Source organism: Anomalospiza imberbis, chromosome 3 (genome assembly GCF_031753505.1).
Source record: "Anomalospiza imberbis isolate Cuckoo-Finch-1a 21T00152 chromosome 3, ASM3175350v1, whole genome shotgun sequence".
In the NCBI taxonomy this organism is placed as follows: domain Eukaryota; kingdom Metazoa; phylum Chordata; class Aves; order Passeriformes; family Viduidae; genus Anomalospiza; species Anomalospiza imberbis.
In genome coordinates this window covers 53058236-53086234 of record NC_089683.1, presented here as the reverse complement: position 1 = coordinate 53086234, position 27999 = coordinate 53058236, and the positions used below count along the sequence as shown (strand labels likewise).

General features: G+C 41.6%; 1 long non-coding RNA gene across 1 annotated transcript in view; it reads right to left on the bottom strand.

The window, feature by feature from the left end:
- The window catches only part of LOC137470768 (uncharacterized), a 64415-nt gene that overhangs the window by 20920 nt on the left and 15496 nt on the right, over positions 1 to 27999 (bottom strand). The window contains exon 2 of the long non-coding RNA XR_010997247.1: positions 720 to 807. This is a non-coding gene — a long non-coding RNA (uncharacterized lncRNA). The remainder of the gene's footprint in view (positions 1 to 719; positions 808 to 27999) is intronic.

Below are 27999 nucleotides of genomic sequence, written 5' to 3'. Positions count from 1 at the left end.
AAACCAGGAAAACAGAAAAAGCCAACCAAGCCCTAACAAGTTTGCCAGCATTGTAAACTGAAAAAGAAGCAGTCAGAACTGGCAAAATATTCAACATGGATAAAGCAGGTTATGACTGGGAAATATGGAAAATTATTCATCCAACTGCATAATGACTTAATAAAAATACATACTTTACACACTTCAGGCTACTATGTCACCATTTATACTTGTAAAAACAATCTCCTTTTATCTCTTCAGGCTGTGGAACATCTGGTAAGCAGCTTCCATTCTGCATTCTTTGTTGCCCACTAAAACTTTAGGGTTTGAGGAAAACCCATTACCCAACTTGCCCCTAAAAAGTAAATATTTTAAGAGATCCACCAAAATGTCTGAGGATAATTCATTTATTTATAGACATGCTATTAACTTTATAGTTCAAGCCAGTTCTGCCTCAAAGGTTCTGCTTCTGATGGTGGGAAACCTGTTTTTCATGGCAGATGAATAGGAAGGAGGATAGCCCTTCTTAGAATGAAAGCTTTTAATGACTTTTGAGAACTGAGCTGTGCAGTGCAACTCAATCAAATGTAGTAAGCAGACCTGAAGACTGGGCTTCTTGAAATATTTCTACCATGACTGTCGTTGGAGGGAAATTTTCTCACAAGCATTTTCTTTCTAACTTTTTTTTTTTTAGTATCTCTCATTAAAAATATCAACACCCAAAACTTTTTCTCTCTGACCTGCCACATCAGTGTCCTTCAGAACAGTCATGGTCTTCCTCATTTCCCTCATCTTGTGATGCTTCCTTCAGTTTCTCTCTGGTCATACCTGTGAGCAACAGAAGGAAAGCTATGGGACAGCCATGGAGCTGAGCTGGCGGCTCAGATGCACAGGGTTTCCTTTGGAGCTTTTCCTGATCTTGTTTAAAAGTCCAGGACATGGGAGTAGAAAAATAATATGCTGTAAAACAAACCTACAGATTTAGTGCAGCTACAAATCTCCCAGTATTTTTACATTCCCTTTGCCCCAGAGAAGCAAGTTTTGAGTGGTTCAACATTTGCCCAACTTATTCCCCACACAGATAGGGTAACTGGGTGCCATGAGATGGCAGGAGGCAGAAACACCTCTGGAGCACCTTTTCCTTCCAGGAATGCTTCTGAGTCTGTCACTGGGGCTCAGTTCTTACCACGCTCAGCAGGATCTAAGCCCAGAGACCTGCTGGGGGCTTAAGCAGCAAAATATTCACACCTGTCTCTGCCCAGCACTTCCAGAGGACCCATGCCAAGGCTATATGAGGGATCTCATTGGCTTTGAGCTCTTTTCTCTCCATAGCCTTCTAGGCCTGGCTCTGGCTCTGGCTCCACACCAGAGTAAATGTCCTGTGGCAGCCTGATGAAAAGCTGTACAGGGACAGTTGCTCTGACAGGAAAACGTCTGAGCTGTAGTTTTATTTTAACAGTCTGGGCAGGATAGGTCAAGTAATGGCATGGTTCTAAGGATGAAAGGCATTGGAGTTACATCATTTCTAGACATTGCAAAAAGACACTGGAGCATGAATCTGAAAAGGTTTGCCTCAAATTAGCATTGAAAACATATGTACAGGTTCTCATCTGAGCTCTTAAGGCTCATACGATTTGTTATACTGGCACTTCCCGCCCCTGGCTTTGTTTAAAGCTACCCAGATGTGCAGTATGACAGAGCCCCAGACATAAGGCATGCACATTTACTGCTCTGCCCCAGCCCTGCAGACTGTCCAACAGGTGGGACTGCTGAAGATCATATATGCTGGTGGTACCAAGTGAAGACTAGGAGAGAGATGCTCTGAGTCAACAGGAAAATACAAGTCAGGGGAAGGGTTAATAACTAACTGGTGGGATTCTCTGGAGGGAGCCCATGAAGGTACAACTGTCCGCCGTGGCCTCTCTGTCTTTCCTTACTCCCATCTCAATTGCCATTTCCTTCCTGACTTTGAAGAGGAGAAAGGAAGAAGATCCCTCTCTTCCTCTTATGAAGCACAACTCTCCCTCATGCCCTGCACTTTGGATGAAAAAAAAAATGATGAACACACAACAACCCCTCCCCTGGGGCTCCCAGACAGGGTAAGGAGGCACTGCTGGCACAGGTTTCCTTGTTTAACTTACAGGATTGCATTTATGTCTTTAGCTTTTAGCCTGTTTCTTTTTAAAAGAATATACTGGATAAAAGTCATTCCTTAGGGCAAAAAAAGACATTTGGCTTTGAGTTTCATTCAACTTATTAGTCCAAGCTGCTTGTGGTACAATTGTAATTGTGCCAGCTATCTAGTTAAATGTCCAGCTTGCTCTGGTTCTGTGAGTGTTTCTCCTCAGAGTAGCTTGTAACTGCACAGAAAAGAGTACATATCTTAGCACTTGGAGGAGACAAGAAAAACTATTGCTGTAAAGTCCCCAGGTTTCAGTATTTAAAGGGTAGGGTAGTTTTGATCTGCATGTGCTGGTCTTAAAATGTTCTGGTTTGTGATTATTACTTCTAAACTACCTACTGGAATGCAAACATGAAAAAAAAAAAGGAAACATTCAGCAGAGAATGTCAGCAACAGCAAAATACTAACAGAGAACTAACAATTTACCTATAAGAAATTATCAGAAAATGGGTTCCAGTTGAATAAATAAAGTGAAGTATTTTTTGAAGTTTAACCTGCAACACTCTTACAGATCTAGGGAAAAAAAAGATTCTTGGACAGCTACTGGGAAAATGACAGGTCCAGGGTGGGGGAGCTGGGACATTCTGCCTCCTTCAGGAGCCAGGCTGGAGCTCTTGGCAGCACATAGATCTTTTCCTAGATCTCCAGGAGACTTCTTTGTGAACTCTGATGGTGATTTCCAGGCATGTCTTTATTTGTAGACGCCCTAAAATATTAGGCTGGAGAGGCAGAGTACATGGTACTGCCTTACATCCTATTGCCACTGGGCTTTTTTTCCTTACCTACCATTTACAGGCCTTTTCAAAGCAGGCCACAGGCAGAAAAACCATTGCCCTTGGCCCCTTGTTTGTGGCAGCAAGGGAAGACAGAGACAGTGGCAAAGCAGAAAAAGCATACATCCATCACAAGCAAAATTCCAGGATGGGCAAAGTTTGAAAGAGAATCCTTAAAGAGCTCTCTTAGGACTGCCCTAGGAGCTGCAGTGACTGCTTTTACACAAGGAGAGACTCTCTTAGGAAGGTCAACAGCACGGAAGAGTCTATCAGAAATGCCAGAAGATGCTATACAGGGAGGCCTGTTTCCTCTGGTATAAGAGTTGTATGAGATCAGGCAGCCAAAAAGATTGTTCAATAATGAAAGCTGCTCTCTTATCATTACAGGGACATGGCCATTTCTGTTCTTCTTCAGCTTCTCCTGAAAGAGAAGACATTTAAAGATCTGCAAATATTTAGAATATTATATTCTATATAGTCTAGAATGTATTCTATATATTCTAGAATATTCTACTTAAATAGAATATTAAAGTACCCAGAAAATACAGGTGAGAAAGGGTATATTTCTCTGGAATTCAATGAAGGTTAATTCACTGTTTTCAAACAAAGCAGTAACAGCCCTCTTCAAAGCAGAAGTATCTCATCAGTGTCCACAAGGACAGAGAGAAGGCTTTGTGATTTTAGGACCAGACCCTTTGGGAATGAATAAAATAGAAGGTTGTGTTATTCTGATAACATTCTTCTGTATATTTCAGTCTCCATTATGCTCTGGACACAAAACATTTAATTTAATTAGGGATAGAACAAGAAGGCCATGTTATGGTTTTGGTTTTGAAGAACTACATTAGTCAGGTTGTGATTTGCACAACCCAAACAGGGGATGATTTAAATCTAGGTTCCATTTTTAGCCAAACCACCCAAGTCCAGAGGGGATAGAAAGCCCAGATAAAAGGGTTTGAGTTTGGTCTCATGTCTATAATGGACAAACTGGAGTGGTTTGGGTTTAAATGCTGCAAAACCTCATCACTCAGGTTTTGGTTCTGCAAAAACAAAAACAACTTGGGGTTGGTTTGGATGTCATTCCAATTTATCTAAATCACTAACAATGGGGGAGGGGATGGGGTTGGTTATGCCCCGGTCTCCAGCTTTAGCAGCAGCTTTAACAGCACTGTTACAAATTTTCCTGTGACTTTTCAGTAGACAAAAGAAAACAGAAAAAAAAAAGAAAAACAACAACAACAACAACAACAACAAAAAAGATTATCAAATCAGTTTAGGACTCAATTTTTTGATATGCTAAGCAATTGTGCAAGTTATCAAGCTAACACAGCTGCTGGCACCTTTAGAAAATCTTGACAGCACACAGTGTTTTATAGGAGTCTGAGCCAGCAGCACTTTACAAGTCAGGTTCCTGACTGGCAGAGCTGTCACCATGCTCCTGAAGTTTGAGAGCCAAGGATCTGCTCCACTGAGCCAAATTTCACTCCTGTAACCAATCATGCAGGCCCCATTCATAAAGTCAGTCAACTTGGATAGAAGTAATTAGAGCTATAAAACATTAGAGATTTAGGAATTCAGAGGGCGTTTGAAACTGAGATATCATATTCTCTGAACTGAAATATTAGCACTGTCCAGTACAGGTCATGTGTTGGGAATGATTAGAAAAAGAACCTCTGATTGACAGTTATGAAAAAAATCATTTAAACAATGCTATTCATACAGTAATTTAGTAATTTTTATTATTCTCTTTTCTACTTCCTCTGGCTCTGTATTGATTTTTCTCAAATGCAAATTCATCTTTAAAGCAAGTTGTGAACTTCTTCAGAAATAATCCTAGTTGTGTCCTCTAGAAATAATTTCCCTCCTTTTTGATCATTCTATTTTCAGCAAATTAAAAATGAATATGTTTATATACATGTGTATTTATATTAATATATACATTGTCAATTTTATTAAGAATCAGACACAAGCAGTTAAAGTTAGGTACTCCTTTTATTTGGACCAGAAAAAAATGTCAATACAAGGTTCATTGAAGATACTTCCTTTGCTCAAATCAGTGTTGAATCAGTTCCACAATCAGCAATACATGTCAGTATAGTCCTATCAACTAAATAAATAAGACTATATTAATGAAAGGTGAAACATTTCTGTTATCTTCTTCTTGTCATCTCATCACTAGATCCCTCTTCTTATACTGCTGCATCCAAACACTTCTTTCACACTCAAGTCCTGCATATTAATTTCCTTAAAATGACTGCTTCTTCTCCAGAATCTAAGACTGGCTGATGATTACACAGACCATCTGGTAGAGCTGGGCCAACACACACATCTACTCTCCATTTTCCCAACTAATCTGCTCAGTACATCCATGTTTCCAAGATGCTCAAGTCTGTAAAGGACCACTCTGGAAGACAAAGTGCATTGGAGGCATGTGTGCTTGTTGTCATATTATTCTTTCTTGGTCACAGTGACTATATAATACATTGATCCATCTTACTGTAGCTTGCCTTATCCATTTTCTGAATTCTTTCAGTATCTCTTTTTTATGCATTCTTTTTTTCTTTCTCTTGTCTTTTCTTTCACCTCATTTTTTCCACTTTGTCAACTCACTTCAGACTACGCCCTTTTCCCTCTATCTCTTACCACAACTCCTCTATATCCCTTCTTTCTCCTTATATCCTTTTATATATATGTATGTATATATCCTTAATATCAAATACCCATCTTAACCCCTTCACAGGGACCCCTGACCATTACACTGTTGCACTATAATGACACCAAATTGCTCTATGGATTTGTGTGTCCCCTCACACAAAAAACAAGGATTACTTTGTAGCTTCTGTAATTGTTTCACCACTGCATTCACCCCTAGAACCCCAGAAATTTTTAATACTTATGAGAAGGAAGATTGTTCTTTGTAATTGTAATTCCTAAACCAGATTTTATGTTGACATATTCTGGCATAACTGTCTTACATAGCATGAATTAAAACTTGGATTTTTCCAATTTCCTACCTCAACTTCTTTCAGACTTCCAGTAGCACTCCAGAGTCAGTATTGAGTAGACTCAGAAAAAAATGAAAACAGAAACAAAAAGGTGGATGAAGAGAGAGACCTTTTTTTTGCAGATAGAATTTAAATTAAAAAAAAAAAAAAAAAAGGTGAAAAAAGCTTTGAGATGGAGGGTTCTTAGTTTGGCAAATTTTGTCTAAAAGGGTTGTGGGCATGGGTTTTTTCTGCCTTTCACAAAGGAAATTAAATGCAAACAAGTCTCCTTTATAACTCATTTGAGACTTTTTAAACATTGAGAACTCAAGTATTTCATTACTAACATTCCCATGGCAACTGTAACTTGTCCATATTGCACATGTATATGGCACCATAAAATGTAACACTCCAGGCAGCAATAGAAAATTTCTGAACAATGCCTTTGTACTGTGTCAGTTATTGCAGAAATTAAGATGCTGATTCCATCATATATGTTGTATAAAAATGTCAGCCAGAAGGCTAAAGCAATATTGGATAATTTTCTTAAGCATTAAGGCACTCTCTTAACTTCGCAAGAGAAGTTCCCTTAACTTTGGCATCATCCTTGAACATTCTCCATCTTCACGCACCTTTACACTGTCCCTGGCTCTGTCCACTACCATAAACCATGAGGTGAGAAAAAGCTGCAGGTTTGTTGCATGCATGGGAGATGCAAAAGGCTGGCAGCACATCTGCTGGGGTTCATCCTGACCCTGTTTCACAGGAACATGGGAACAGGCTATAACAGAGATGTCATTAATCACAATGGCCAGCCCTTTGGTCCCACCTGCAGATTTAAGGTGTTAGTTCCTTCTGCAACTTGAAATGCAAAGCTTCCCCCCAGTCTATGGGTTGAACTCCTCGCTGTTATGCACAAATTCAATATTCAGGGCAGTTAATAACAGTGGAAACAGAGCTCTGATTTTCTTTCACATAGCCTCAAGGTTATGCTTCACCATCAAGCAGGAAGTTTTGCTCAGTGCATCCACATTTAAAAAATAAACCTTCTGTGAGATTTATAGTGTATTATGAGCAAGTCATTGTGATACTGTCACCAAATGGAAAGATGAAAATATGGGAAACTCCTGCTCCAGCTGTGGTTTTGGCAGTTGTGGGACTGTCGCTGGCTTGAAGCACAGTACATGATTGGCACACAGAGCTATTCAGAGTAACAAGGGAAAGGAAACACTGTATATTTCACATATGATTTGACCTTCCATAATCAAATTTGTTAATAATAACCAGTAAATAGCTGAGTGGTAATGAAATGATACTCTGTGGAAATTTCTAGACAGCACCAAAACTCTCATGCTGAGTTCTGTAAAACACCACCCTTTTAAGGAGGAAAGAAGCCTTTTGAAAAACAGCCTTGCCATCCTCCCTTTGATCACATGCAGCAGATGGATTCATTTATGGCAAAATCAATGGAATGAAGAAAGGAATTAAAAGTAATCAGGTAGCTGAGCAGTAATATATCCAAGCAATAGAGTCAAGGCAGCAAAGAGAGACGTATTGTCAGTGACTGAGGGCTGAATAGAGACAGTGAGGAGAAGGAAAGGAATTTTGGGGAAAGAAACAGCAAAGCAGAGCTAGAGGCAGACTCCCAGTCTTGGAGTTTCCCCGAGCAACTCTGTTCAATGACACTACACAGGAAAAGTACAGCTGCCCGTAGAGGGGAACAAGCTTAGCTGGCCTTGGCCACAAAGTGTGGCTAGGTGGACTCCCCCAGCAAACGCTTACTGGTGCTGGGCAGGCAGGAGACCTTGTGCCTGAAGGTATATCTACACACAGAGACCTAACAGGCATGTAGATATATGTTTGAGCAGGGAAAGTCCACTGAAGCCAAATAAAGATTGTAAGCAGTGAAGATGAAAAGATAAGTAATAGGCTAGTCTGATTTTTAATCAGATAAAATAAATTAAAGCTCCATGAAAACTGGTGCTTGGTGATTCTTACATATATATATATATATATATATATATATGTGTGTGTGTGTGTGTGTGTGTGTGTGTGTATGTGTGTGTGAATGTGTATATATATATCTGTGTGTGTGTATGTGTGTGAATGTGTATATATATGTGTATATATATATATATATGGTGCATCACAACCCACGTGGTAAGGAAGGTCAGAAAAAATTATCATGATGCTTTCAGCTGGCCTTGCACTCGATGAATCTCTGAATATATGAATTCATATTTGAAAGCACAGCCCTCTCTCATGCCCAGCAAGATACGCTGTGGCTCCAGCAGCACTTCAGTAGGAGTCACACAAGGAGAAGCCAAGTAAGAGCCACACAAGGTAAGTCACAACCAAGCCAAGCAGTGGGGCTATTGCAGTCACCTTTTATGCTACCTTTGAAGAAAAATCTGAAACATTTCCCAGTATTTTTTCTGTAAGTAAAAAATAGCTGCAAGATCCAGATCTCAGCATGGGGACAAGCATCCAGGCCTGCCTGGGAAGGTTCTGTTCTGCACCTGACCATTTTGCACTGCTTATCTCACTGCCACCACGCAGTTTTGTTAGCACAGTGCTGCTTCCTGACTAGTGCACTCCATGACTCTCATCTGCTGTCAGCGCATCATGGGGAGGGACTTTGTTTATGCACATACGACACAGAGCTCCCTGGCACTGCATGCATATAACCTCTGCTTTGACCTTTTCCTTTTGTTGGCTTTGATCACACTGCAAGATTTTTTGTTGAGGCCTTACTATCTACCCAAAATATTCAGGAAGCATTAAAAGGATAAAGCAGTGCAACGCTAGCTGAACAAACAAACAAGCAAGAAAACAAACCCAAACAGTCTCTAAAGTTTGAATTTTGCTGCCACATGATTCTATTTTGGCTTCTGTTCGCAACATTTAATGATCACCACGCTGGTGGCTGAACTCAAAGAGCCTGGCTGCAAATCCAAACCCCTCTCTAACTTTACTGTGATCTTCCAGATAACTTCATAACCCCCTTTTCTCTCCTTCATATTTCCCCCTATAGATCACCGCATTTGCATTTGTAATATTTGAAATCATAAACACTGATTTTTTTTTGTCTGGCTGCCATGGAAACACTGCAGCCGCTCCACCCATGAGCACATTCATCTGCTGCCTTTCCATTCCACTCAGGCCACTTCTGGAGCTGCATGATGGCTGTTCCCCATGCTGGCTGTTGGGCCTGTGCCCTGTGGAGGGAAAGGGTGCCTTTAGCATGGCTGGATGAGCCCTCATGTGGGCAGGAACACAGAGATGCCTCGTTTCCAGGAGGGGTTCCAGTCAGGGCTGGTGCCTGCTCAGCCATGGGATACAAACCACAGTGAGTGAGGTTTGTTCATTCCAGCCCACGGGGAGCCAAAGTTGTTTTTAAAGGGAACCATGTAAATCCCAGTGCTTCATGGAGCGGCTGTAGTCCCAGCTGGGTTTATTTGGGGTGTCAGCAGGGACATGGTTGCTCTTCACAAATGGGTCTCAGAATGACCCAAATTCAAATGAGGGCTGCAGAAAAGCCTGTGTCCCCCCCTCCCCCAGCACCCCTTACCTACCAGAAAATGCTTTGGCAAGACAGAGGAAGCTTGTTGTTTTTGTTGGCTTGCATTTTTGTTGCATTTGAGAGACCTAGGCAGAAATTAGTTATGCTCATCACAGAAGGTAGTGTGAAAATGAAAATTCCTGTCTCATATATGCCTCTGTCACTTCTCTACAAGGTGCGTAGGTTTTCTGATGTGCTGTCTTCCTTTGTGTTGCTGGGGTTTTTGCACAATAACATGCTCAAAAGCCTCTGACAGTCCACTTAAATACAAACAGCAAATTAGATCTACCCAGACATAGCTGTCTTTATGCTTTCAAATAAATTTGCAGTTAGAAACTGAATTTGAAGACATACAGTTATCTTTAGATCTTACACCTCTGAAAAAGCAGTGATTGCCTGGTTTTCTACAAATTATCTTGAGTTTATTTCTGAAGTTATCATACACTGAAAATGAAGAATGAAGGAGAAAATGTGCAAGTAAATGTCTGACTGACACTTCACTACATGAAGGAGGACTAGCTTTCAGTTAAGTACTCTGGCCTGTAAAGGGTTACATCACTGAGAGGGATATTTCCTCTGAGCTAAAATCTTGGCAGAAGAGGTCTTACAGCTTGCACTTAAAAACAATAGCTCTGAAAAGGGCAGGTACCAGAGGCTGTGGTGTTTTTAAAACTCTGTTATATCCTAACACTTGCACAATGACCATATCCTGAAAGGGTTGTATTTTCTGTCTTTTTAAGATCTGATTGATTTAGATTAGAATAGTTATTTGGTTTTCAAGAAAGAATTATTGTTCCCATGTGCAGCAATTTTTATATGGCCAACAAAGCTGTGTGATGTTTCTAGCATATGGTGCGAATGCCTTTAATGGTTGGACTTGGTGATCTTAAAGGCCCTTTCCAACCTAACGATTCTATGACTCTATGATTTACTTGACAGTTCACTTTATATTTAATCCAGAAGCTTGGGTTAGAAGTGGGAAAACACAAGCAGTGATTAGAAACTCTTTAGCTCTCACCTGGCTCTTCTCACTGACTCCCTGTGTGGCTTTGGATGCTGAGCTGGAGCAATTTTTTAAAACAGCCTCTGAGCTGGTCTGCTGAGCTTCTGGCTAGTGTGAGACACTGTAGGCCTTCTCTTAACATTGCTGTAAAAAGTCAATTTTTTTTTGTCCTGAAGTGTTCAGCTAGCAACTTAACTAAAAGTTACTGGTCCTAAATGTCTGTATCAGCTTCCCCATTTCAGAATGCAGTATGCTAATATAAATCTGCTTTATCAATAAAGACTGAGAATCAACTGTGTAAATCTAAACAAAGCTTTGATGTTCACTTTGAATAAGTTCATACTTAGTCTCTATTATTTCAATACAGAATTAAAGTCAGGTTGAATCAGGATGTACATGTGCTGTATAGACAGCATAAAGGAGGCCTTCCTTTGCTGACAATCCAGAATAATCTTTTTTTCAGCCCAGTTCTAATGGCATTTGATTGAAGTGTTTACTGCAAGTCCAGCAAGTCCCAGCTGCAAGAATCCTTACTCAAATGTACAGGTTGACTGTTGCCACTTGCGCCAAGATGCCTTCATACAGGATTTGTGGACAGCTGGGGCTCAATATCCAGTCAAACAAAGTTGCAAGGCAGTAGGGAATTGTTAAAATCTGTGATCTACTACCAAATCTTATAGAGCCAGCAGGGGTTTAATAAGCCCTGGTTGTATCTGCAAAAGAAAATTCTTCCAGCATAAGCTGTCTCTGAATAAAGCCACATTCTGGCGATTGCTTCAGATGACTTCACTTGCACCAATTAGAGGCATTCACTTATTTTCAGCCATTGTTGCTCTGTTGTGTCTGCATAAAATGGTGGGGTTTTGAAAGGGCTCCCCAGCTTCCTTACAGCAAAGCAAGAAGTGTCCAGAATGACAGCGATTCAGAAAAGAAGTGTCATGAAAACAATTTGCAGTTTTACAGGTGACCAACCATGTAGAAACATTTGTTCCTCTTAGGTCTCTCAGGCACTCCCCAGGGACTTCTTCTCTCGGTTCTCACCTGTCAGTGCTAAGATGAAGAATGTTTTGTTTTGTTTCCAGCATTGTCATCCAAGCAGGCAGCATTTGGAGAAGTTTCTGGGGCTGAGGTCTCCTTATAAGTCATTGTGCTGGGTGCTGCCCCTTGACAGGGATTATTGGTGGGCCTGTGAAGAATGAAATTCATCCCCCACATCTGCATCATCACACGAATTATACACTTTCCATAAAGAAGATAATTTAAAAAATTAAAACAGTAAACCTCTATATAAGGACAATCAACCATATAGCATAGCATAAGGGCCAATGCCATGCTGACCACCTCATGACAAGAAGTTCCTTCAGCAAGTATTGTCTTGTTACTAGCTGTCTACTCTTGTATTCCTAGAATTGTTAGGATCTCCTTAACTCCAGGGTTAAGGAGACATGGGTGTTTAAAAAGCAATTGCCAGTTTCTGAGCACAATTTTCAAAGTACCTTTGTTTCTAAGCCCTGGTGATTTTGAGTGGTGCTTAGAGATGAAACACAGGGTACGGTCACTCAAACTTGTCCAGCCAGGAGTTACCAGAGGTTGTGCACGAACTGAATGGCATTAAGTGTCTGGGTGCACACAAGGACAATGTAATTTGACCTAATTTAAACCTCTCATGCTATGAGGTAAATTCAGAGCTGCCACAGACTGAAAGCAGGCACACAGGGAGGTAAGGCAGCTCAGTGGGCACATGGTAACCTGCTATGCTGCAGGGGTTGTGGGGTTGACTAGGCTCGTAGACTCCCAAATCTTTTTCCAAAATTGAACATAAGCACATCAAAAAATATGCAAATCTCACATGTATGTTGGCAGCCTAAACTCAGTTTTGTGAGTGCCACAATAACTTTGGAGGCACTTTTAGAGATGGCTGCTACCAGTAATCACAATGCTTGGAGAGGAAGGAAAAAGAAGGCATCAAAAATAAAAAGTAACTCTATTTCTCATTCCCTCGACTGAAGGAACTATAGAACCTTGCAATTTACAGTTTCCCTCAAAGAGTCACAGTGAGGAGGTAACTTGGTAGTGGAAAAACTGAATTACCATGTGCTTAAATTAATTTTCAGAGAGGTTTCTAAGGAACTTATTGTAGAACAGTTTCTGAGAGAAAGAGGTCATGATCTGGATGTTCATGATTTATATGTTTGGAGTGAAGGTTGAGCTACCCCAGCCTAGGCCTCAGATGTGGGCCTCGGTGAGGCCTTGGAGCCTGTGGCGCCGTTAAGAATAAGTTTGTGGCGCGGTCAGAAATTGTGTTACGGTATAACAGAAAGTACTGAGCTATCTAGGTGTGAATTAGTATAGGTCTGCAGTGTGAAACTTTAGCCACCTTAAGACAGGAACAAACAATGTTTGCTTGCCAATGAGAGTGTGCTCAAGATTGTAAACTATCTGGAAGTGTATAAAAAATACTGTCTGTAAACAATAAACGGAGAACGTATGATTAGCCACATTGGTTCGGATCTGCGTTTGTTCCTGTCCAGCCTTCCTCTTTATTATCGGTCCCTGCTTTAACTTAGCATGTAATTTTCATAATAAAGTGTGTAATTATTCCTCTTTTTTATTAAATAGTAGCCTCAGGTCTATTTCTAAATCACATGCTATAATAAAGCTGTTGTTTTGTTTGAATTTAATTCATAGACTTAACAAAAGGACACCCTGGTAGAGCTTGTTTGAAATGGAAAACTGCTTACATCCCATGAAGCTCAAAGAAAATATAATTTATTATACAGTCTTCTCAATGCCTTTATAAGCATTGTCCACGTTCTGGAAAATCGTGTCAATAAATCAGCACTAACTGTTGTTTGAAGGTCAGGCTAAAGGTTCTGTTTTTCTTGTAGTTGGCTTCTATAGGTGAAGAGATATTTGGCTTCATGGCTAGACATTCTTGGAATTAATTTTCCACCAATTCTTATGCTACTGAATGTAAAATATTTCTGCCTTTGAATCTGTCACATCATTCTGAGGAGCTAAATCTAATTGCCACCTCTTTGATATATTTCTTTTAGCATTTCTGTGGTTTTTTATTTTTGTCTGTATCCTTTCTTTTTCTGCCTTAGGCACTTCTTTTTCCTTTTTTTTTTTTTTCTGGCTCCAAAGACCCTTCTGAATCTAACTACCTTGTTAGGAGCCAAGCTAAAAGCAAAAATTGCAAGTGAAGCATCACCACTGTGTGCTGACTTCCTTATTACTGTAGAAAAGGGTCTCACCTGTCCCACAGGACTGATGGGGGGAGTGTGGGCGGCTGGGTGGAGATGCAGCCTCAGGAATTTGCTTCAGAGTGTAACAGTCTCAATGGAAAGAGGTGTAGGGGACAGCTGGAGACAGACATGTATGGACAGGGGCTGATGAGCCGGGATACTGAGGAGAGAGTAACCCTGCAAAGCTGGCTGGCTGAGGGTTTCCAGGCTCTAGCTGTGGGCACTGCAAGTGATGTGGGAAGGGCAAAAGGCCACAATGAGAGTCTAGCAGGCCAGGTGACCTGGAGTCTGGATGCCTGAAAACAAGCCAGAGGTAATTACAAGGATGCAACTTTTCCATGATCTCATACAAGGAGCCACTGGAGGGAAGTGCTGTGTGCAGGACGTTAGCGCAGTTTCTCTCCCATCACATGGATTCACTCATCATACACCACTTGGCACCAGTCTCAGGAGACTGGATGCACCAGTGCCCATGAAGCCCTGGCTGTGCAGCCCATTTCTTTGCTCCCTGTGATGAGAAGGTGTCATCGTTCCCAGCACAGTATGAATGGCACCACCCTTTCTGCTACAGCCACCAAAGCTCATCTCACCCAGCACTCATGGGCTCCATCTTGGGCCCTGTGCTCTTCAACGTATCCATTAACGACTTGGATGAAGGACTGGAAGGGATACTAAGTAAGTTTGGCAACAAAACTAAATTTGAATGAGCAGTTGAGTCCCTTGAAGGGAGAGAGGCCCTGCAGGGAGACAAACTGAAGTTTAACAAAGACAAGTGCCAGATCTTGCACCTGGCATGGGGCGTCCATGAATGTACACACAGACTGGGGAATGAGATGTTGGAGGGCAGCACCACAGAAAGGGACCTGGGGGTCCTGGTTAATAGAAAACTCAACATGAGTCAGCAGTGCTCTGGCAGCCAGGAGGGCCAAAAATGGCAAGGAATAAGGCACACCATCACCAGCCAGGTAAGGGAAAGGATTGTCCCACTCTGCTGTGCACTGGGGCAGCCTCATCTCAAGTGCTGGGGGCAGTTTTGGGCACCACAATATGAAAAAGAGATTAAATTATTAGAGAGTGTACATAAGAGAGCAACAAAGATGATGAAGGGCCTTGAGGGGAAACCATATGGGGAGCAGCTGAGGTCACTTGGTCTGTTCAGCCTGGAGGAGACTGAAGGGAGACCTCATTCCAGTCTACAGCATCCTCTTGAGGGGAAGAGAAGGGGCAGACACTGATCCCTACTCTGTGCTGACCAGTGACATGACCCAAGGGAATTGCCTGAAGTTGTTTCAGGCGAGATTTAGGTTGGATATTAGAAAAAGACTCTTTATCCAGAAGATGTTTGGGTACTGGAACAGGTTCCCCAGGGCAGTGGTCACAGCACCAGCCTGACAGAGTTCAAGAAGCATTTGGACAATGCTTTCGGCCACATGTGACTCTTGGGGATGGTGCTGTGTAGGGTCCAGAGTTGGACTTCGAGGATCCTTGTGGGTCCCTTCCAACTCAGAATATTCTATGATTCCATGAAAATAACAAGGACCACACAGCAGACTGGGAGCAGACTACTTCAGAAAAGAACTGATTTTTGGACAGGAGTGTTTGGATATGTTTGATGGAAAAGAAAATCTGGGCTCAATATTCTGCAGAAGGAAATGAAATCTTTGCACAAGATAAAAAACCTAAAATGAGAGAAAGAGAGATAAAGAGAAGGAAGGAAGGGAGGAAGGGAGGAAGGGAGGAAGGGAGGAAGGGAGGGAGGAAGGGAGGGAGGAAGGGAGGGAGGAAGGGAGGGAGGAAGGAAGGGAGGAAGGGAGGGAGGAAGGGAGGGAGGAAGGGAGGGAGGGAGGAAGGGAGGAAGGAAGGGAGGAAGGGAGGAAGGGAGGAAGGAAGGGAGGAAGGGAGGGAGGAAGGGAGGAAGGAAGGGAGGGAGGAAGGGAAGAAGGGAGGGAGGGAGGAAGGGAGGGAGGGAGGGAGGGAGGGAGGGAGGGAGGGAGGGAGGGAGGAAGGAAGGAAGGAAGGAAGGAAGGAAGGAAGGAAGGAAGGAAGGAAGGAAGGAAGGAAGGAAGGAAGGAAGGAAGGAAGGAAGGAAGGAAGGAAGGAAGGAAGGAAGGAAGGAAGGAAGGAAGGAAGGAAGGAAGGAAGGAAGGAAGGAAGGAAGGAAGGAAGGAAGGAAGGAAGGAAGGAAGGAAGGAAGGAAGGAAGGAAGGAAGGAAGGAAGGAAGGAAGGAAGGAAGGAAGGAAGGAAGGAAGGAAGGAAGGAAGGAAGGAAGGAAGGAAGGAAGGAAGGAAGGAAGGAAGGAAGGAAGGAAGGAAGGAAGGAAGGAAGGAAGGAAGGAAGGAAGGAAGGAAGGAAGGAAGGAAGGAAGGAAGGAAGGAAGGAAGGAAGGAAGGAAGGAAGGAAGGAAGGAAGGAAGGAAGGAAGGAAGGAAGGAAGGAAGGAAGGAAGGAAGGAAGGAAGGAAGGAAGGAAATGAGTGAGTGATGGCATTTTGGGATTGCCATCTATAAATCCCTCTCATATCCTACTTTGCTACAATGAGACCCTATCTTAGGTAGTGCCCTCTTTCCTTGTGCTGCCTCTTCCCACAGGCAGCTCGTGGCTTTAACAGCAGCTGAGGTGAGGGGGTAGGAGGGAAGAACTGCATGAAAGATGTGAAGAAATTGTTCTGCTCTATTTGGATGGGAGAGCTTCATACCCTACTGAGATCTAGAAAAACAAGTGGAAATTGCAGACATAAGTTTTGAATAAATAAAATAAATTTAAAAACCCTACCAGCTCTGCAGTTCTAAGGAGACAATAATATCTGATTAAAAGACAAAACATATATGGGGCAACTTTTTCATTTCCTGTTCATGATTAAGGTATTACTGACATTATTTAAGCTCTGTTGAAGACATAATGAGAGTCTAAGCAGATATAAATGTTCTTTTGGAATGTTATTTATAGTTCCTTGGTACCCAATGCCAAACGTTAATAAGGTTTATGAGAAACCAGAGGAGACTGTAAATTGTTAGACTTCTAATTTAAATCATGTTGCTGACTCCATTTGTTTCCTACACATCGATCTGGCATTCAGATAATCTGATAAAATTCTCAAAGTTGGAGAGAGATTTGTTTTCTGTCAGTGGGAATCTAACTATTAGAAAGACAAGTTGTGAGGTTATTTGGAACAAAGCCACAGGCAGTAATATAGCACACTTGAATACTTCTTTATTATTTATTTAAATGTTACAGTATTTGATAAATTGCTTATGCAGCCATTTAACTGACTCTTCTGGAAAGTGTTTATTTGCAGTCACCTCAATGTCAGCAGTGAAATGAGCTGGGACTGAAATTTCATTAAGAAAGTCATATTTCATTATTATGACCCCGGCAATCATCACCCTGTGTACATTAAGTCTAAAACCTATAGAATGTAATAATAATAATAATACAGCTATGGCAAAAAATGGGCATGAGTAAGACAGGATATTCACAGGATATTCACTGTTAATATACCGGCCATACCAGCAGTTTGGGCTCTTGTGGGACAAATAGCTCAAAGAGTTATGCGTCTTAAGCTTTGAATTTCCTTTGATTTGCCCATTTCAATTTGCAGCCTTAATTTCCTTTAGCGCAAAGAAAAGCTCAAGGTACCTGCTCTGTGTCAAAATGAGCCCTGCTGCCGTAAAACCTGAAGCAGGAGGCCAAAAAAGGAGGATAAGTTACAAGGATCCTCCCCAGGACCTCTCCTCTGAACACGTCTCTCAGAACAGAAGATGGTTTCCCTCCTGTGAGGAGTGAGCTGATAGAAAGAGGTCAGTCCTCTGTCCCCTGGACAGCCACAGGGTGTGGACCATAGGCTGGTGCTCCTCTGCTGTTGAAATGCCCGTGATCTTATTTCCATTTCTAGAGCATCTAAATTCAGCCTTTTTCCTTACTCCTCTGTAATGTGTGTCTACAAACCAGCTTGCCCCAGTTCAGCTAAATTGGATTAAACATTTCTTCTCCCAGACCACAAGACTATGTTGTAAGGACAAGATTCAGAGCGGATTAAGCCAACAGAGAGAGGAACAGATGGACATAAAGGCAGGCAGAGCTGTCCAGTGCAGATAAGAGTCTATGGAACAATGCTCAAAGCAGTGTAAGCCCCTGCATGGAGGGGTGTTTTGCCCAGGTGTAGTCCTGCACCTGAATTTTTTTCCTATTTCATACCCTATCACCTGAGCAGTGTGGTGCACCCCAAAAGCTTACCCCAGTGCACCCACACACACTGACTTGAAAGAAAGCTGCAATATTTGCATCTGACTGTGTTGTGAAGGTTCCTGTGGTTTAGAAGTCTTATTTTGAGAAATCAGTACTTGGAAATAAAAGCCTGTTATGAACCAGGACATGGAACACTTCAGTGGCTCCTTATGCTTTATAGAGATTAATGATACATGGGATTTTATTCCTCTCTTCTGTCAGTCATAAAAGTCCTCAAGGGATATGGGCATATCAGAATGAACACAACTCAGATACAGTAAATAAAATTAATCATGGAAGGTAGAGTTGTACTGGAGGTTTTGTTTGTGCCTTTGAATATACCAAGTTGAATCAAATGAAAATCAGAATAACACAGGAAAATAGGATCAAAGGGGACTGTGAAGGACATGCAGCCCTTACACAGATTATCCACATCCTGCCTCCCAACAATATGATTCAAACTCTGCAAAAGTTGATGTGTGTCACAGGCTTCAGTGATTTTAACTCAGCTCCTCAGTGTTTTACAGTCCCTTTGGAGCAAGAGAAATTTAACTTGCCCCCTCCCGTACACCAAATAAAGTTTCCAAAATGGCACCTCTGCCTTGCTGACTACACTCTTTTCTTTTTTAATTGTACATGTGAATCCCTGAGAAACCTCACTCCAAGTTCAGGATAAATTCATGTTTCCTCTGCTTGCCAGACGAAAATGAAAAGTAAAGCCCATCAATTTTATTGCTCATAATTGTGGATAAAATGCAATATATTTGGCTCATATAAATTTGCTAGCAAATTATATTCAATAAAACCCTGGTGAGTAATTTAAAAGCATAAATCCCCCCATGCTGAAAAAAAGCTCATAAATTATACAAGAAAAAGGAGTGATTTCATCAAAGAGCCAAGATCTGCCCATGGAATGTTTCAATAGTACTGGATTTATAGTTTTCTGGGAGACGATTTATGATCCCTAATTTTCTGCAATAAAAAGCTCAGTGGGGATTCTCTGAATGAAATATCTTTTAACAAATAAATAAATTAAAAAAAAAACCCGAACATCTGAGAGTGAATGCAGACAATGCCATTCTTGGAGATCTGCCCCTTTCGTGTTTCTGCTCCAAAATTAATCATGGAAGACCCTATTAAAGATTGCATAGTGAGAAGGGAAGTAAGACCATTAGACTTTAAAATAAATGCATTGAACAGTTGGAGAGGGCATTTTTATTAATAAATTCAACCATGATGCTTCATAGCAATTGTCTTTAATTAAGAATAAAATGTTCACACTGGGAAGGTTAAACATTTCCAAAATACACAGGGAGGATTGTGCTATGCAGATAACCTAGAGAGAGAGGCTGTGTGTGAATGGTGTGCACAGGCGTGACATGCAGTCACAGCTAGATGTACAGAGACATCCACTGACCTCCCCTAGCTTTGGAACTCTGATTCATGACCCTGGTCAAATCTAGTGGCAGTGGCTGGAGAGGTTACTGTTCCCACGAGCCATCAGTCACCAGGCAGCAGGGACCAGGGGTCAGAGTACTGATCTGCTGCAGGCCACAGACCAGGGTGCTAAGGTGAAGTGAGAACAAGATTTAACTTCATATGCCAGGCTGAGAATTATGACAGCTGAGATGGCATATTAAAAAAAAAAAATCTTCAATCTTTTAAAAATTCCCACATGAATCACCAATGCTGTGACCAAGAATTCCTGCTTTGGGAACCTGCTACTGGGTGGTAAGAGAGAGAAGATAATGGGATGGATGGATGGATGGATGGATGGATGGATGGATGGATGGATCGATGGATGGATGGATGGCTGCTTGCCAGAGTAGACTACGGTTGTTTCTCAAGATGTTATTATCCTCATTTTTTTATAAGAAGGTAAGGCATATAAAAATGTAAAGACCTGTATGAATAATCAGACAAGACTGACAATACTGCAACCTGAGCACATTATCCTACATACCAGGTTGAGGTCTGTCTCCCTCTCCACCATACAGTATCCCCACATGGACCATGGGTGACATACAAAGGGATAGGGATAGCCACCAGGATAAGTGGAGCAGTGAAAGTACTTACTGCTGAGTACCTACATCATTCAAAATCTTTTGCTGTCCCAGAGTTCCAGATTTTCAGAAATAGAAGAAGGGTGGAGGTGCTGTTCAAGTAGATTTCCCATGTCTATCCTTTGGATTTTCCCTATTTTGTTTTCCTGTGTGAGGGGTCTTACCTAGGAGCTCTAAGCTTTCAACTTCCATGGCAAAAATACAGACGTGGGCAGTTGGGGGCTGATTCAATGCTCACACAAATCTGTAGATGAAAGGACTCTTGCCTTTGATAAGTATTAGACTGAGCCCTTGCCTAAACCCCATGTAATACAAATTAAAAGAAATTGCTCAAAAACATTTTGTTTTGACAGCAAATAATGGACAGAAGAGTCCAGAGAAGATATTTGACTGATCAGTCTTTTTCTCATTGAGTTTTATTATAAAATAAAACAAGAATTGTTGAAAATAATCTTAGTTCAACTACCTCTTTCTTATATAGCCCAGCAGATTCAATTGACTGCAACAAGGAGGAAGATTTTTCAATCAATTATTTTAACTAACATTGTAGCTTTGGAGATCTACCAGCTAAGAGTGCTGAGGCAGAACAGCTGGCTGAAGGGAAGGAAGTGTGTCTTTGGAAAGGTAATTTGTAAGTAATAAGCATGCAAGATTTGCTATCTATCATCTATCCCTGCTCCAAAACTGTTTATAAGCACTGGGATTTTATCTATGTCTGTCTGGCAGGACCCAGGAGTTCCTAGCTCCTCTGCCCAGGTATTCATGCCAGCTACATCCACTGCTATGTTGAGAGCAGACCCAGCTACAGACTAGTTGCCTCTATCCCATGTGGTGGGAGCCCTGACTTATGGCCCAGGAGGTGACTGCAAAGTGCCCTTGATGCTCTTTTGATGGGAACAGAGAGTGTGCCTGGAGATAACTCACCCTGCATTCCCACAGCATTTGTGGCTGAAGCAGACCAGGGGAAGGCATTCATCAACATCTCATTCAGTGTTCCCTTAGGAAAAAAATACAGGCTGCAGTTTGATCATTCACTGCTCTTACAGAGTTGAGGTTTTATTTGGTGGTTTTTTTTTTTTGTTGTTTTTGTTTTGGGTTTTTGGGGTTTTTTTTGTTGGTTTTTTTTTTCAGAAAATTTGGACTGTGTTTCTAATTGATCAAGAAAGCAAAATTAAGCTTTTTTTTTTTTTTTTAACTGTTTGGGTTATCCACAGATTTTCCAGTAAATACATCTATATTATTTTCATCCACTGTTGATACCAGAATGTATACATGTAGCCATATATTAACATGTCTACTTGACATCCCAGTGTGCCAAAAAATTAGCATTTTCTTATGCAGACAGTGGTATCTGGCTTCCCTACCAAACAGCAATAAAAATTATTTGACATAAGCAGAAACATCCCCACAAAACAATTTCCCACAAAATTAAGGTATTCAGAACTAGAGTTTTGTGATCCGTTCAGTCAGCTGTCTAAATTTTAGGGACAAATTTAATATTTTTTTCATGTCTTGGAGATAATTCTAGCATTTCAGTAAATGAGACATCACTGATACTACAGTGACCACGTGTGTCCTCAGAAGTACATCAACCAGTTGCCCTGGGCAGAAGCTGTTTCTCCTTAGGAACACACATTCCTGAACTGGCCTTTTAAACACACCTTCTGTGAATTTGTCCAGGACTTTGACACAACTTGGGAAGAAAAAAAATCCAACATCTCTATCTTGATCCATAGAATAGATCCAAAGCAACCCTCCAGACTTTTACTTGATCCCACATGGAAATTCAGGTCAATCAACACAGCAATTATTCATGCCATTGTGCAGCATTACTGCATCAGTACAGGCTCCCAATGATCCATAAAAATAAAAACAGGATCTTTTAACAATCCACCCATTATTAATGCCTAAAATAGCAGAGTTGGATCCCCAGAAGTGGTTACACTCAGAGAAATGAAGGAGCCCTGCATGAAAGCTGTCCCTTTACTAAAAAAAGAACCAGGAAAGTAAGAAGCTGATTTTTCATATTAAAATGCATAAGAGGGCATCCAAAATGAGACAAAGCAACTAAAAGACAACTGTACAGCAGGTATAAATAAGCAATTGGAGTTGCAGGACATTCCACATATATAGACTGAAAACAGCCAGAGGTGTCCTGCCTGTGGAGAGGTCCAGCTTGAACAAACAGCCTCACAGGCAGCATATGTAAAACACAGGGTAATGTTTTTTATAGTGTGTCGTAGTAAAGTGGGAGTCATAAACATCCCAGAAACAAAGCTGGAAGGGATCTCAAGCAGCCATTTATTCCATAAGGCAGGCTAAGTACAGCTGAGAGTATATGTTGAATTTGTTCTTAAAAATCTCTAATAAAGGTCAAGGATATGTTAAGGGGTAGTAAGGTAATGAAATTAATTCAAAACACACTACCAGCCTTCCAAATGGCTGGGTTCCCCAAGCTCACCTACATATTATCTGCAAAGATGCTTTATTGAAGCAATAAACTATATTTCTATTATCAGTTACAAAGAGAAGTACTGGTTGTTGGGATCAGATGCCCAGTGCTAAAGCTGGTGCCTTTATTTTGTCCAGAATAGTCAGAAGAGGATAAGGAAGAAGTGGGAAGTGGCCCCTTTGAAAAAGAAATACACTGCTATTGACACAAGTATCTCAGTACATCAATGACTTGGCAGCTGGATTCTGATGACTTTTCAGTGTATTCAGAAACTTCACAAAATCACAGGCCATGGCACTGATTAGACACAAATTATGATCCTGAAGTCATCCTCAGCAAAGTCACATCATTCAGATTTAATGCAAAAGTTATTTTTGTTTGTTATTGCTTCTGGAATCCCACGGCATAGAAGGCTCTTCCCAAATTTTTGTGAAGGTGTGATCCAAGACCCAAATGCAATACAATGAGGATTCAGGAGCACCAATCACTTAGGCTTAAGAGAGAAAAATTATTAAAAGGAAAGGAAAGAGAAGGAAAGTTCAACAGTAAAAACAGGCACTTGCCAAATAAGTGAGCCAGGGACCTCTGGCCTAACTTACTCCTTTCTCCACCTCATTTCAGACATAGAAAAGCTAAAAATGGCTGAAAAGAAAAGCAGAGCAAGAGAGGACAGTGTGCTTTACTAAGGGTCAGTTCTCTGATACTCTTGGGAATTAATCAATAGAATACAAGAGAAAAAATACCTGGAAGTAATGCACTAACCTTCCTATGTGTTGGCTGAAGCAGTCAGATAGCCCATGGTAATTCTGGGCTACAGTGTGATAAATCAGCGCTGATGTTCATGCCAAACCACAGATACCACACTCAATTTGTTAGGGAATAACCCCAGGTCTTTCCAGCAAAATATTCACTTCTTCCATATCCTGTCAGTGACCAATATGGAAAAATTTCCCTCTAATGGGTGAGTGCTGTGCCCTAAAACAAGCCTGGGAAACCATAGCTTGTACTTCGTGCATGAAAGTACTGGACAATTAGAAACTCAGCTGAACCATGCAGATTGTCTGCTGATGAGGGTAGACGCTTATTAAAAAACCGTGGAGGAATTTATTCTTTGAAGTTTACAGCTGTTGCCATTTCAACCACAAGGCCAAGTTTACATCCATGACAGACAAAGAACACAGCACAGAAAAAAAAGAAATACAGCTTGATAATTGCATTATGATTTTACACCTTTCTGAGGGAGGTTTTTTCCCCTTCTATTTCAGTGGCTTTATCCAGGCAATAACTTTTTTTTTTTTTTGTATCTTAGGAAAATGAAGTCTCTTCATCCCCAAGATGGGGTAGCTGGGACAGAAAGGAGTGTCTTTGGAGCAGTTCTTGTCCTCTCTAGGTCAGAGGCCAGGTTGTTTTCAGCCTGAGTGGGATTGCTATTCTCTCCATAATGCCTTCCTGTCTCCACATTCCTCATAAAACTACCTCCACAAAAAAAGGGACCACTATCCCAGAAGGGAGCAGGGATGGGATTCAACTAGAGATGAAGAGCACATTAGTCTCCATGTGCATTTTCTTTTTTCAGTTACCTGTTAAGATCCAGCAAAGAGTCTGGATATGTGTTTTTCTCCTTACCTGGATAAAATGGTTACACTCCTTAGTCACTGCAATGACACTCTGATGCCATCTGTCTAATACAGTCCATTGGATAAAAGAAGACAATCTTCCACTACCTTTGTGCTGTACCCTTGATTAAACTGAGCTGCTGCTGTTCATACTTGACCTCGGAGCTGGGTGATCTCTTCACCGTTGTTCCAAAATCAATGAAACAAGATAAAACCAGCCACAACCAAACCTTAGTGTTTCCACATGGCCTCAGTTCAAATCTTCATAATAAAAACTTTCAGAAGACAGCCCTGAAGCTGTAGTTTGCTTAGTCTGATCAGAAGAGCACAGGTGTCAGGGCAGGTGTCACTCTACATTCATGGTGCTGCATCACAGGTTGATGTCCTGGGGTCATGTGCATATGTGATGGACAAGGAGCAGCCTGTTGCCTATTTAGCTGGGTATTGTATGGTGTGATAGGCACAGAGCTATTCCACAATAATTTTAACAGTGTGCACTGGCCTAATAACTGTTTATTGCACAAATATTTGGGTTATGCTTAATAGCAGACTGTAAGGTAAACAATCAGAAAGGAAAAAAAATGTCTTGAACTCAGCCAGCCCTGCAGTTAACACAGGACAATGGGAAAGTCATGGGCTCCCAGGAGTCTGGTTCAGCTTCCTGCAGGGCCTACTGAACTGGTTGGGAAAGACAGAGCCAGAAGTCTGACAAACAAGAAGCACAAATGAACTCTGGCTGCATCAGCAGGACTCTCTTTTCAGAGCCAAGGAGATCTTGGGGAGCTGTTCAGGGGCACCAGACCGAGACACAGGCACTCGCTGTAGTGTCTGTAGAAGCAGAGACCTGCCTCAGTTGCCAAAGGGGCAGAGCTGTGGATAATTTGGAGGATGGGGAAGAACTGCTCATTTTGTAAATGCTTTTTGGAAAAGGAAACAATACTATAGTTTTGAGAGAGTGGTTTTGACATTTTGTGGGCATGATTTGTCACACTATCCTTGAGGGAAAGTCCACAGACATCCAAACATGGCTTTTGGTGAAATTTTTCCTCCCTGTATTACAATCCCTGGCAACTCAAGGAAAGTTGAGACCTAGACTCTTGAAATGTGCCCCAGCTGGCCAAGGTGAGGCCAAGACCCCATTTGTAGCAACAAACTCTGCTGAAATTATGGATGTGAGCCCCACAGTTTAGATGCTGGCTGTTGTCTCCACCCTATGTCTCATGCCAATGAGAGCATCAGACAGTGCCTGGTGTCTGAGCCAACCTGCCCTTTTCTCTTCTGGGCTTTGTGGCCCATCAGACACCAGAGGGGCAGAAGTGCTGCCAGTCCTGCTGTCTGAGGGCTTGAACAGACACAATGGGTCAAGCTCTTGCCACCTGGAGAAAGAGCTGCCTGTTGGTGCTGAAAATGGTAATGCTCTTTGCCAGGGCCTAGTATCCTCTGCTCTACTGCAAATACATAAACTAGGCTTGTTTAAGTCACCTAAATTGATACTTACCCTGTCAGCATATTAGTGATTTTGCATTACATTGCAATAGAGTATGTGCCAGGTCTGCTCTGCTCCTGTCTTCTAGTTCCAGGACAGTAACAAGTACTAATGCATGCCCTGCTCATGATTGTGTGAGCCATATCTGCACAGCATTGCCATGTCCATGTTGCCTTTCAAGACCAGCAGTTCTTCTCTTCCAAAACCAAACTGCTAGTTTAGATGAAATTTCATCAAGGCTCCTGTGGGCATTATAGCTGTGCACCAGTAAGAGAGGACAGAGCCTTTGCTGGACAACAGCAAAGACTCACTGGCTCATGTATAAGAGGACAAGTGACTGCTAGGTCATATTTAATTTCCCCTTACCACACAGACCATAATTCCACCTAACCAGAAGAAAACATTGCATGATAGGGAAAACAGGCAGACCACAAACTAAGTACACACCACATGTTAAGTAAGCAGATGTCACAGGAAGGAAAATGCAATATAAAGGTAGGTGCTAAAAACCTTCAACTGACATCTGTTCTTCTTTATTTCTGTCTCAAATTCTGTCTAATACCTGATATCATGATCTCATTTTAATCCTTTCCAATATAAATTTGTGATAGCTTCTATCTACAATTCTTTTAAAGACATTTCTCTCCTGTTCTGAAAAGCAGGTACCTTCTTGTTACAGTTGAATTAATCTTTGATTGATGATTTCTCACCAGTCCACCAGCAACACTGGTGAGTTACTTTAGAGAAGGTCATATATGATCATAAAATGTCATTTAACTGAAGAAAGAAAGAATCAGAGCAGAAACAAAATGTTTGTGAATCTTAAATAGCCTGAACAGCACCTTGTCCCTTAGCAGGGATCTAGTCTGAAAAAGCACTACTAACAAAGGAAGAACTGGCCCACAAGAGCATCAATCTTTCTTCTTCTGTCCACAATCCCTCATAGAAACTACAGCTTAAAATCTCAGCAGGGAGCTGGATGTCGAGTGCCTCATGCTTTGGAAGCACACCTTGAGAAAAATTACAGGGGGCCAGTTTTAAGGGATCCTCTCAAAAATCAGTCTTTATGTTGGACATCATAAGCTGTTCAGCACCACCAGTCAAATGCTAAGATCTTGGGTAGAAAGTACATCTTGCCATAAGCAGCATGCATCTCTTCACAACAGGAACCCAGTCTGCTGTTTGCAATGCTTGGCATTCTAACCTCAAGTAAATACACCACATAATCTGCAGGATATGTCTCTGAGCATGCTTACATGGTAATAATGATGTTAAATAGAATGGCCTTATGATTTATTGTACCTTGTGAAATAAAGCAAAGCCAATCTCTTCCCACCACGGGAAGTACCAGCACAGTAGAAAATGGAAACAAGAAAAAATGAAATACCACCCAGGCCTGGTTTAAACATGCAAGCTTTCTAATAAAATATCAAAACCAGATGCTGCTAAAGATGAGTGATAATTAAAGAAGATAAATTAAAGAAATGTTTTTCCAGGGAATGACTCTACTACACACAAATTGTTTCAGCATGGGAAAAAAATATAATAAAATTACTGCTGCTGCCTGTTTTCAAAAGTTTCCATTAAAAAGTCAAGGCAGGTTCCCTGCTAAATTCCCTCATATCCAGGCTCCCTCTTTGCCTCTGTTGGTTTAATCTCAGTGTGGTTTAGCAGAGTGAGCAGAGGACTGAGCGCCAGGAATTCGGTTCTAACACCGACTCACTGTGTGGGCTCCCTTATGTCATGCTCGGGGCAGGTCAGGCCTGGAAAGCACATCTCTAAAAATGGTCCTGAGGGGTCCAAAGCCTCACAATCTGCCCACTCTTGTGTCAGATGTGTACAGTTCACCAAATGTTTTCCCCTGACTGTCAGTTCAGCAAACTGATCTCAGGCTAAGTTGGTGTAATGTGATTTTTTTTTTGGTCTGGTGTCTCATCACAAGAAATAAGTACACTGGGAGCCAAGTTATGCAGACACCTGTGCAAACTCATGGCAGGAAACACGGCTGGAGCACTGCAGATGAAGGGCGGATTCAGCAGACCCACTAAGACCACCCTGGAGCTTTATGTGCCTGTGTATAAACTCATCTTAGTCCAGATTGTTGTTAAGCTTCATCTTAGCTAAACACAAGATGGTGTTTAAGCCCCTCAAAGACTTTTGATTTCTTTAGATTTCTCACACGCAGAAAAGTGTCCATCTAATTGCCAAAGGCAATTTTGTAGCAAATAAAATAATGTGCCGCACCAGGAGAGGAAAAGAATAAAATAAACCCATGTAGATACATGGCCTAGTTCCCTTTTAACCACATGCTCCCCAGGCTCATAACCTCTGCAAAAGCCTATGAGGAGTAATGTGGTTTGCAGCGTGCCTGTAAGGCCGGCAAATCTGGCGCGTTTCAGGCTGAGCGGGGGCTCAGACACCAGATCG